At 50.0% G+C, this 12,416-nt stretch overlaps 1 protein-coding gene across 3 annotated transcripts in view; it reads right to left on the bottom strand.

The window, feature by feature from the left end:
• The window catches only part of GNB1L (G protein subunit beta 1 like), a 449,973-nt gene that overhangs the window by 436,759 nt on the left and 798 nt on the right, over nt 1–12,416 (bottom strand). The window lies entirely within an intron of this gene.

Raw genomic sequence — 12,416 nt, 5'->3', positions numbered from 1 at the left:
CCCCTCTCAAGCCCTCTGCATGGCGCTGGCATCTCATTTTATCTCTAAAACTCAGGACATCCTGTCCGCTCTCTCTTCTTCTCCCCCTCCTCCCTCTACTCTCTGCTCTTCCACTGGCCCTTTTTCGGCCACCTCTCCTCCCTCCTTCTCTGCCTTTCCCTTGTTCTCCCCAGACAAGGTTTCTAGACAAGTCCGATCTATGAAGGTCTATTCAAAACAGATTCACCACTGTTCCTCCAAAACCATCAAAGACCACTTTGATACCCTGGCTCCTGCTCTGGCTGATTTCTGCAACCACTCCTTCGCCGCTGGAGTCTTCCCCCCCCTGAAGCACTCCCTTGTGGACCCTCTTCTGAAGAAACCTGCTGCTGACCCTTCCTGCCCGTCGAACTATCACCCAATCTCCATCACTCCTTTCCTGGGCAAACTCCTGGAAAAGCTGGCCATCTCCCAACTTAATCTTCACACTGAATCTTTTGGTTGGCCCCAATGACCATCGGTCTGGCTTCAGAGCTGCCAGAAGCATGGAAACTGCTCTCCTGAACATCCGTGAAGACCTGCTCTCCAACCTTGATTCCAACACCGCCTGTGTCCTCATCTTACTTGATCTTTCTTCTGCCTTTGACACGGTCAGCCATACCATCCTGCTCAAACGTCTCTGTGATAACCTGGGTATCACCGATCAGGCCCTGGCTTGGCTGACTTCTTTCCTCTGCTCTGCGATCAACCGTCCCAGGTTCAACTTGGGTCCTTCCTCTCCTCTATCTCTACCTTTGGTGTTCCCTAGGGGTCTACCCTCTCTCCCTGGCTGTTCAACCAATACCTGGCACTTCTTGCCCACCGCATTGCTGCTCTCTGCCCAAACTTTCAGTGCTATGCAGATGGCACTCAACTCCTTTTCAGGCTCCCTTCCGCCACCTCTTCACCTTCTCTCATCTCTGACTGTCTGTCTGCTATCCAGGAGTGTTGTGCCGCCAATGATCTCTGCCTTAATGCCAGTAAGACCGAGATTCTCCTGATCGGCACACCTGGTCCCTCCTTTCCTATCACCCTCTGGCTGGCCTCTCTTGGCCGTCTTCCTGCTCCCACCTCTGAGGCTAAAAACCTCAGGGTCATCTTCGACTCCACACTCTCCTTCTCTCCTCACATCTCTGATGTCTCTAAGAAGTCACACTACCAGCTGCACCTCCTCAGAGGTATTCTTCCTTTCCTCTCCTTCCCCCAGAAGCTCACTGTCTCCAGAGCTCTGGTTCTCTCTAGGCTGGACTATTCCAACGGCCTCTTTCTAAATCTGCTTGCCTCTACTCTCCGCCCTCTGCAACTCTTCCTAAACAGGACTGCAAGACTTGTCCTTGGCCTCAAGCCCAGGGATCGTATCTCTCCAGGACTGAAATCTCTGCACTGGCTCCCAGTGGCGGAGAGGATTAAGTTCAAAACCCTCTGCAGTGTCCACAAGGCCTTCTGGGGCCTCAATACCTTCAACTCTCACTTCCTAAATATCTTCCTTCTCGAGCTCTTCACTCATCTGCTTTCAACTCCCTCAGGGTCAGTCACGTCTCCAAGCAACGAGTTGGTGGTAGATATCTTTCTTCTGCCGGGGCCTCCCTATGGAACAGCGTCCCTGCCTCTCTGAAACTTGAGGAGAACCATCGCCGTTTTCGGAAGCACCTCAACACATTCCTCTTTGCTTTGGCTTTCTTTCCTCCTCTCCCCTGCTGATCTCCTGGCTGAAACTGATACAGCACTGGTTTACCTGGCTACCCCCTCATCACGGGCCCAGTTCCCCTCCCCACCAGTTGCACACCTGCAATGCCTCCCTGGCAACCTTTTCACTCTGAGACTGTTTCTGTATCCCTACAGCCCCCTACCATCACTTGACACCTGATGTCTGACCCTCACACGTGCTACTAGCTGGCCGCACTTCTATTTATTGTCTTTATTTATTTAATTCACTGTTTATCCTATGCACTGAACTACCCCTGCCCCTTTACCCTGCATTTTTCCCCTTCCTCTTCCCCTGCACTAGCACAATCTCAATGTCGCCTGGCCTAGTTAGATTGTTGTTTCTGTCCTCCCTCTGTTTCCCCTCCCTTGCCTCGTTGCGCCTTGAAACACTAGTGTATAGGCGCGTTAGAAATGCCATATCATATCATATGGTTCACAGAAGAGCCGAAAAAACTTTTTTTAAAAACTATCGCAAAATGGGAACAAAATGCAGAGAGCAATACACCAGACAAAATAAAATAAGAAAGACAACTCAAACTGTACAAAGCAACAGTCCTCGGAGCAAATAAACTCTACAAGAACAGAATCGGCAAACAATCCACAGAAAGAACTCTTCAAAATCAGAGATAAAATAGCCTCTTCCAGCAAAAATTCCATCACCCCAACACAAACACTGTGACAAAATCATCAACCATCTGAAAGGAAAAAATAGACACAATACAGGAGCCCATAAACCTAGCCGAGGCAAATACAACCGCAACCACTGGACCACAGACACCAGACGAAACAGATTAAAGCAAAACTCATCTGACTAGCACCAAATCACAGAGGAAACTTTCACCACACTGATCAAGGGCACCAACCTTGCAGGATCTCCAAGGGACACCTGCCCCCCAGACGTATTCAAAGGAATCCTCAACCACAGAAACCCAGCAACACTCTTCCAGAACCTAATGAAGCTATCACTTAAAAGAGGCATAGTACTGTCCTCCTTCAAATCAGCACACATCAAAGCACTGATAAAAAAAGGTCAGAAAGCGCAGAAGACCCAAGCAACTACAGACAGATATCCAAACTGCCCTACCCAGCGACGATCCTGGAGAACTAAGTCTACAAAATCCATCCTAAACACGTCGAAACAAACGGAATACTCGACCAATCACAAGTTAGCTTCAGAGCGATGAGACGAACTGACCGACTTTACTAACCCTCTTCCCTTTCTGCTCCTCCTACATAACTGACGCCTCTACACCAGATCATGGACTAGCCACACTCACACATACAGAGAACCATTACTATGCCGACATCCAAAGTGAACCACCCAAACAGCCCAATACCATCTAAAATGCAACTCGCCAAGATGCCGACTACCTTACAGCTACAACCACCTGTGACTCTGAATCCCTTATGGACACTATCTAATCGGCGCACATGACCAACCCATCATAACCACACAACACTAACACCAACACAAAACACTACCACAAACCCGAGGAATAGAATCTTACCCATACGGTTACAATGCACGGGGCCGCTCACAAATGACCACATGCAAAACAACACTCACAGACGTCAGTTCCTCCTGGTTCTGCATCTACCCTCTCACCCTTATACCCACTAGCCCTCCCCCCCCCAGCTGCCTTTTTTGCAGAGCCACGTGATAGGGTGGTAGGGGTGCACAGTAAAAATCAACTTAACATAACATAATGCCAGTAATGATACTAGAAGAAAACATGGTCACCATGGCTCTGCCACACACTCCTGTTGGCTTGGTCTTTAAAAATGTCTTGTCACAACAAGAAAACATGTCCAAACTGGCTGCACAATGCAGGCGAGTCTGGATGCGTAATAATGCTCATCATGTTTGCTTTAACCTTGTAAAAAGTGAAAAAAGCCACACCACAGTAAGACATGGCTTGACTGGCTTCTCTAAATGCCAGTCTAGACACTAATAACATTCATTATGCTTGCTTCATCATAAAATCCCATTGAAAAAATCAAATGGCATGCCACAGCAAAGAATGGCTAGACTGGGTGTCCCATAATGCAAGTGCATCCACATAAAAACACATATTATCCGTTCTAAAAAAGAAATCTAAAATAAATGCATTTGTGCATCTAGTACATCTACAATGGCTACCCATTAAAAAGTGCATCATATTTGGGATTCCAAGATGGCCGCCAAAGGGAGAGCAGCGTGATTGTAGAGCTCTCACCCACTAGCCCCCGGACCAAAGACAATAAAGATAGATTAAAAGAGCCTTCCTCAGCTGGGGATTTATCGATGTCGGCTGCTGTCTTGGAGTGCAGCTGCCCAGATCGCCGGGGGAATTCAGCAGAGGTAGGGGTGCGGCTTTCGTCACTGCAGTGTCTGAGGTGTGGGGGCACTGCACCCGAGGCCGGTACAGGGCGAGCTGAGAGAGATGCTCGCAGACCATAAACAAGAAGAACCAATCGGGGAGACCCAGTGCGGCTGCGAGGCAGGGTGCGAGGCAGGGTGGCGGAAAACAGCCACTGGCCGACGGTGGATGGCAGAGGAGCCGATCAGGAAGGAGCAACCTGCGATATTGGAGGCCCAGTGAGGCTGGATTCATGGAGCGGGATAACAAGGGGGGACCGAGCCGACCCTGTGCCGGAGAAGCAACGTCTCATCAGAGAGATCAGGAGGGTCCGGAGGGGCCATACCCGTAGCCCACTGCTGAGAGCTGTGCAGCGGAGAAGAGCACCAGGAGCAGCCAAGAGGCCCGGAAGGGGGCGCACAGTGAAAGTCCAGAGGCAGGAAGACGGCAATCCTGAGCAGCATAACTCCATCCTACCGCCCCCTGCTTTGGGGGAGAACCATCACAGGTCGGCATGCGCCCTGGCCCAAGGAAAGGGTGCAAGCAGGTAGATGCTGGCCAGTGATCAGCAGGCAGTGATCACCAGCTTTGAGCAGTGTGATGGTGTGGAGTGGAGGAGCGCGAAAGGAGGGCCCCTGCCCAAGCTTTAAAGCCAGCACTTTGCAAAGAAGGTCAGGGGAGGCTGTGTGGTGTTATAGCCGGGGCGGCCGGCGGGTCATTTGATATCAATTAGGGATTTTGGAGCTGAACATTGTGCCTCAGCCAGTGCACCCCCATCCAGGAGCAAAGCAACGGAGACAAGACAGCAAGAGGCGCACCACGCATAGGAGACTGTGACTGGTGGGGCCCTGTCAAGGGCTAAGGAGTCCATCTACAACCGTGGTGGGCAAGGAAGAATAAGGGAGAGGCCATTTGGTCGGGCTCAGGGCAGAGTGATCCTGGCACCAAGGCCAGGAGGAGGGTCATTTGAAACACTGAGGAGGAAGACAAACCGTGGCTCACCTGTGCACATTTAGAGGGGAGTTCTAACCCCCTGCCCCACACAGTCAAGGGTGGTAACACAAATCGGCTTAGGGAGGAGGTTCTTACGCCCTCAAAAGGTGGCCAGAAGAGGTCTGAAGGGTGCAACACGATATCAGGGAATAGAGGAGAGGGCAGGGTGGCCCCATCAGACCTGCCATAGCACTATGTCCAAAAGAAAGGGGAAGAACATGCAAGCTGCTCCCAAGTCAGTGAAGAAACCACAGGAGGGCAATCTGCAGAGACTCTAGCGCAGAGACAGTGACGTACCGGCTGGGGGAGATCAGGGGCTTTGGAGACGCTGGCAGGCACCGCAAACGTTTAAGTGGTCACCCAAGCCAATGCTTTCAGGATTTTGGGGACAAGATAGCGAACACCATACAATCGCCGTTGAGCATGATGCAAGCTGAACTGTCCCAATCATTGCAAGAGGTGAAAGTGGACCTAACAAAAATAGAAGAGAGGACCAATGCAGCAGAGTTTGCAGAGGACACAAGGAAGATCGATGAACTGGTAGAGCAATTAGCAAGGGTCACACAGAACCTTGAGACACAGAGCGAAGACCTTGAAAACCGCTCGAGAAGATATAACTTCAGAATAAAGGGCCTTGCTGAGGCGGTGGCAGACAAGGATCAACGCATGATGGCGCAGCAAGTGTGAGCGGACCTGCTGGAGGTGGAAGACTGGTCGAGGATAGAGCTGGACCGCATACACAGAGTGGGGGCAAAGAGGGGAGAGCCTCGGGCCAGCCACAGATGTAGCTGTGGCCTTACATGAATACAGACAGATGGAGAAAGTGCTGGTAACTGCCAGGAGGGCCAGATCAATCAGCTACAACGGCTTGGAACTTCCGTTATTCCAGGACCTAGCCCAGACCACCCTGGTGAAGCGTGGGATGATGGGCCCTGTAGTGCTCACCCTAATGCGAGTGGACATACACCATAAATTGACATTTCCCTTTGGACTACAGTTCGAATGGGAAGGGAAACAGCATCGCGGGACCACCTGCGAGGAAGGTACGATGGTACTGAAGATTGAGGACAAAGGGTCACCAAGGCAAGAACAAAGACCAGCGAGAGTACTGTTCAAGAGGTAAATGCAGGAGTGGTCTAAGCTTTCGACAAGGGGCTAAAATAACTGGGGCCTTATTTAACCCCCCTCAACGAGGGGGCAGGAGTGGAAGGTGCCCACACGCTCATCATCACAGGAGCGACACGCTGAGGGAAAAGGGGGGTTACTGAAGGGAATGTTGTAGCTCACCTGGGGGAGGTAGTGAGGGGAAAGGTACCGGGGGAGATGGGTAGTACAGGATGTCTTGGTTTATCTACATGGGTCTAGGGGGACCCGCACAGGTTTACTCTGGGTTGTTACAAGGGCTCAATTCCAGAGATGATGGGTCGGGATGAGTAGAGAGAGGTATAAGGGTGAACGGGGAAGGGGAGGAGATTCCAATGGCAGATACTCATCATTGGTGTGAGCTGTATAATAAGACGAACATGGGAAAGAGGGAAGTGCTTCGGGTGACCTCTCTAAACGTCAGGGGACTTAATTCCCTGTTTAAGAGAAGGAAGGTGGAGCAGTTCTTGGGCTGGGGGAAGTCGGGAATTGTAGCCCTCCAAGAGACACACGTTCGGGGGCGAGACAGGCATAAGCTGAAAATCAAAGGGTAGACAGGGGTGTTAATCGCTAATCGGGACATCCCAAGCTTCCAGGTCATAGCTAGAGGGGGACACAGAGGGTAGGTATCTGACGTGCTTCTTTCTAATGGGAGAGGGGGACATATACAGTGGCAGCAATCTACACCCCCAATATGGGGCAAGATGGGTTATTGTGGGCAACACTGACCAAATTGGAGACTTTTGCCAAAGGGCAGATAATTTTGGTAGTCGACTTTAATCTGGCGTGGGACCCAAGAGAACACTGGAGTGCAAGGGTGTTCCACAGCCAGGTGGCGCCATCTCCCTGCTTGAACAAACACATGGCCCAATTGGCGTTGGTAAATGGCTGGAGGGAACTGAGGGGGGGCTACACATTTTATTCCCACGTTCATAGATCCTTCTCAAGGATAGACTACTCCTGGATTTCGATGTCACTATTGGGTATTATTGCAGGGATAGAGCTAGGAGTGATCGCCCTGTCAGACCATGCGCCCATAACGATTACCTTAAATATGGGGCAGAACAAACCAGGCCTATGGCGGTGGAAGTTTCCTAGCCACATTCCTAAGAATGGAGTCCCATGTGAGGACATAAAGAATACAATCTTGGATTACTTTGCACTTACTGCAACGTAGGTGTTCGCGACCAGGTGGTAAGGGACACGTTTAAGGCTACAATGAGGGGGGAGCTCATCGCGATTAAGTGCCAGAGAGACAGACAACTAGGTCTCTTACAGGAGGAATTGGAAGCTAAACTTAAACAAATAATGGCTCAAATGGCAACGCGGGGAGTACGCTGCAAAGGGAATATTGGCTAATTAGGGGGCAATTCGATGTTTTGCAGACTAGAGCTGCAGAGCATTCATTGCTGTACCACAAACAGAAGTATTATGTCAAAGCCAATAAGGCGGATCGCCTGTTAGCGGAGTTGATTAGTTAAAAAGAAGCATTGAGGACAATCCTTAAAATAAAGGCAGGGTGCAAGAGAGCACTGCTCTACCTGATATAATTTCAGTCTTCACTGAATATTATTAATTCCTGTACACATCAGATTACTCTGAGGAGGGAGCCCAAAGGGAAAACCTGTCCGGGGCCCTCTCCCTAAAATCACTCCTTAAGAACGGGAATAACTTGAGGAGGACATTACTCCCGAAGAAGTAAGGGCGGCTATAGCTGCCTTGCCATCAGGAAAGGCCCCGGGCACAGATTGCCTTCCAGCGTGTTTCTACAAAACCTTTAGAGAGGCACTGATACTGTACCTAGTCCAGCTCTTCAACTCTTTTGGGAGTGGGGGGCAGTGTGTATCACGTTGACAATGGAAGAAGCCATGGTTGTGTTGCTCCCAAAGCCGGGTAAGGATGTCACTCTATGCTGTTTGCACCGGCTGATTGCCCTTATTAATCTAGACACAAAGATCTACACCAAGGTTCTGGCGTCACGCCTGGGTAAGCTCCTCCCCAAACTGATTGATCCCGACCAGTCAGGATTTATTAGGCATAGGCAGACCTTGGATAACATTCGGCGAGTCTGGCATCTGACTGAAAAAGTACATAATTCTAGAACCCCTGCACTTACACTAGCGTTGGATGCTGAGAAGGCATTCCACCGGGTCGAATGGCCATTCCTCTTCCATACCATGGAGGTCATGGGATTCTAAATTCCTTTCAATGGTAAGAGCTAACTACCGAACTCCCTCCTTGTGCCAGGCAACTTTCCCAGAGGATCACAGTCTAACAAGGCACTAAGCAGGACTGCCCACTCTCCACGCTCTTATACGCCATCCATCTGGAGCCGCTCTTGGCCAGCATTAGGGCCTCCCCAGATATTAGGGGGGATTCCCTCTGGGGGTAAGGAGCATAGAGTCACAGCATTTGCTGATGGTGACATGCTCCTCTTGATCACAGAATCAAAAACCTAATTTCCAGGGATCTTGCAGGAACTTCTTCTCTTTGGGGAGGTGGCATGGTTAAAAATAATTGCCCACAAGTCAGTTATTAAACATGAGCACCGCCTCAGAAAAGGTTCAGGAATTGTGGGCTACAGTACCCTATGTATGGGCGGAAACCAGCATTTGATAATTGGGGGTCCAGATTACTGGTTCTCGGAGTGCTCATTACCGTGCTAACTACCCACCTTTAGCGGAAAAGCTGCACCGGCTGATGGCGGAATGGGTGCCCTTATCAATAGCCAGGATGGGGAGGATAAATGCCCTTAAAATTGTGATTTTGCCATAAATCATGTACTATTTCACGGCCCTGCCAGTGGGTGTTCCCAAAGCTTTCTTCGGGACCTTTCAAAAACATGTGGGGTCATTTATTTGGAACCACAAGAGACCCAGGATAGCTATGCAGATGATAATGTCTCCCAGAAGGAAGGGGGGATGCGAGCGCCAAGCTGCTGCTTCTGTTTCCTTGCAGCTCAAATCAGAGTGATCCGGGATTGGTTCAGGGGCGATCTCGGGAAGATCTGGTGTCGAATAGACAAATTGGTAGTAGGCTCGCCGCTGGATGAGGTGTTGTGGCGACCCAAGGGTGATAGACCTGCAAACGTGTACCGTAGCAGGATAGGGGCCCTGGTGGGGGACTCATGGTATGTGCTGGTCTGGAGGGTGAACTTGACCACCGTCCCCTCCCCGCTGACGTTGCTGTTTAGGAATCCCCAGTTCACACTGGGTATGGAAAGGGGTGCCTTCAAAGGGTGGGAGGCGGCAGGGTGCCGCAAACTACGTGGCATGTTCTCGGGTCAGGATATTCAATCCTTTGCACAGTGTAAGCAGGACTTCGGGCTAGATGAGGTGGAGAGGCATTGCTACTCTCAACCGAGGCCCTGGTTTACGAACCCAATGGTCAAGTCACCGGCCACCAGGGATCTCACGCTCTTTGAATGGTTCGTGACGATGGACAGGGGGACAGACATTTGGTAGGAGCGTTAGATGGGATTATAGCAGAAGGGGCAAGGAGCCAGGCATGGCACTTTATGGAGCAGTGGGAAACTTTGGACTCAATTATGGGCAGATATCCCCAAGCTCATGCAGGCCATCCAGATTCACGAGATGTGGGTAAAGATAATGGTCCAATGGCATCTCACCCCAGAAAAACTACATACATTCTACCCAACTGCGGCAGCGCTTTGCTGGAGGGGATGTGGGGAACTGGAATTGTGGAAACATATCTGGTGGGAATACCCAGTCATACAGCCTTATTGGGACATGATCTGTGCAGCAATGAATAGTATTGTTGGGAGTCAGATACAGACAAACATCCTGGGAATGGGCAAGATTCTGGAAAATCTAACCTCGAAAGCTCAAAGAAAGACATACGTCATCCTGATAGGGGCAGCAACGCTTATGGTGGCACACAAATGTAAACAAAAAGCTTCCCCCACAGAACACAAATGGCTTAGTAAAATCTGGAACGTTGTTGCACTGGAGTGGGTGACCTATTCGATTCAAGGGGATCACCAAAGGTTTCTCTCAGACCGGGACATTGTCCTGCATCACGTGCAGCGGGACTCGCCTGCCGCATGGTGCCCGAGGAAAATGAGATTGCTGGGGCTAGTGTAAGTACTCGCTCCACTTGGGGAGGGCGCCTTCACAGGAAGCTGGAAGGAGATACGGCTGAAGTTTCTCGGGGAAGGCGAGGACTATGCTGGGGGAGGTTCTCCAATGGTGCAAGGGCCCATACAAGGGCTGGCAAGAAAGCTGGCCACTCACAGAAATGTGGGACCAGAAGCCATCTACAGAGCTTATGGACCCGGGGTGGGGGGCAGGACTGGGTGCGTTGTTGGTTACATGTGTTGGGATCGAGGGAGGGGAAGAAGGTGGGGGTGAGAAGGGATTGTGAGGGGTTTACATGTGTTCTTACTGTTGAAAAGACCAATAAAATAAAAAATAAATTAAAAGTGCATTGCCACTGTCTGCCATCACTAGCCAAAATCAGGTCCCTGGCCCAGCACAAACACACCCACATTCTTTGACTCAACATTCACTCGCTTATTCACACAAAGCATTCACTCACTCATTGCACGAGAGGATCAGAAGTGACCTTCCCCTACATTTTATATTCCCCTGCACCTGTTCCAAATAGGCTCAAGGAAATGTTTTTCCCCCCAGCGCTTTGAATAGTGCACCTCTTCTGAAAATCGGGATTTTTCTTGAAAATTCCAACAACACCCTTTCCACCCTCTGTCTTGCGCAGTTGTGCGTTTGGTGGGAAAAGAGAACTTCAATGTGCACAACTATGATGCACACATTTAAATGTCCTTTGTACACAGGTTACCACCTTTTTGGCGCAATTGAAGTGAACAAGCATCCCATCAGTTGCACCAACCACGTTTTCAAAATCGTAGCACACTGGTTTATCCCTACTGATCACTTCTGTACGTTCATTTCAGAGAGTGTGGGTCGAGGTGTCAGAGGGGAATTAGGAATGGGAAAGGACACAAGAGAATGCATGGGGGTTTTACCATTTCTGCAGTCATTAACCCCAGATATGCTCATGAGCAGGTATTTTGGTCAGTACCATTAGCTCCAGAGCAGATACTGTGACTGGAATCGTTAGCCCAGAGTACAGACTTTGCATGCCATCATTCAAGTATTCTGTCATAAGTTATGGATTAGCAGGTACTGTATCAAACGTCATTAGTTCCAGTATGGGTACTGTGTCTGTAATCGGTATCCCCAATCCGGTGCTGTGTCTGTAATGATCTGTAATAGGCCAGGTATTGCCAGATATAGCTGATGAGCACGTGTGTACTGTATCGGAAGTCATTAGCTCCAGAGCAGGTATTGTGCCTGCACTCATTTGCTCTAGCCACAGGATGTGGTGGGCCTTTGCCATTAGCGCTAGAGAAGGTAGCATCTGCTGGTAGTTATTAGAGTGTCGAATCTGAGTCTGCAGCCATTGGACCTAGAACAGACACTGTGCTTGCAGTTATAATCTGGCGAGGGGTCATTCGACTCAGAGAAAGTACCGGATTTGTCCTGGGGAATCATTACTTTCAGAGTAGGCTCAGGAACTGGAGACAATACATGTCTGCAATTATTAGCCGGTGCAGGTATATAAGATATATATGTATTCACTTACACCCAGTGCTGGTCATTGGGCCGGCTCTCAGCGGATCCGAGATCCGGCACCAGATATGGAGCCAGATCTTGGGATACAGCCACAGTCAGCCGCCCAAGACCATGAACCGCGCTGGAATAGTTTAAAAAAAACAAAAAAAAGGAAAAGCGCATGCAACGGCAGAATTGCCTTTTACTATGGCTTTGGCATTGGTGTGAAACGCACAATGCTCGCTACATGTACAACTGAAAGGAATCAGTTGTACTTGTAGCAAGCAGTGTGCATTACACACCAGTGCCAATGGCAGCATTGCCTTTTACGGTAAAAGGCAATGCTGCCGTCGCAGGTGTTTTTTTTATTTATTTTTACGTATTACAGCATTGCTGGATGTCCACTATGAGCCCTGCCCAATCTAGACCACGCCCTCTCGTGCCTCGCCCACCCCCAGTACTCCCCCACCCCGGCCCTTGTGTTGTGGGATCCCGCACCACATTTTTTCCATTTCCACCACTGCTTACACCAGACCACAGAAGTTACAGAAGATAGGGACACCAGACGTCCCGGTTTTGCCGGGACTGTCCCGGGTATTTGGTGCGCTGTCCTCCATTCTCA

The sequence above is a fragment of the Ambystoma mexicanum genome, chromosome 10 (assembly GCF_040938575.1).
Source record: "Ambystoma mexicanum isolate Mex_15411 chromosome 10, UKY_AmexF1_1, whole genome shotgun sequence".
Lineage (NCBI taxonomy): Eukaryota > Metazoa > Chordata > Amphibia > Caudata > Ambystomatidae > Ambystoma > Ambystoma mexicanum.
This window is presented reverse-complemented; position numbering and strand designations above follow the sequence as displayed.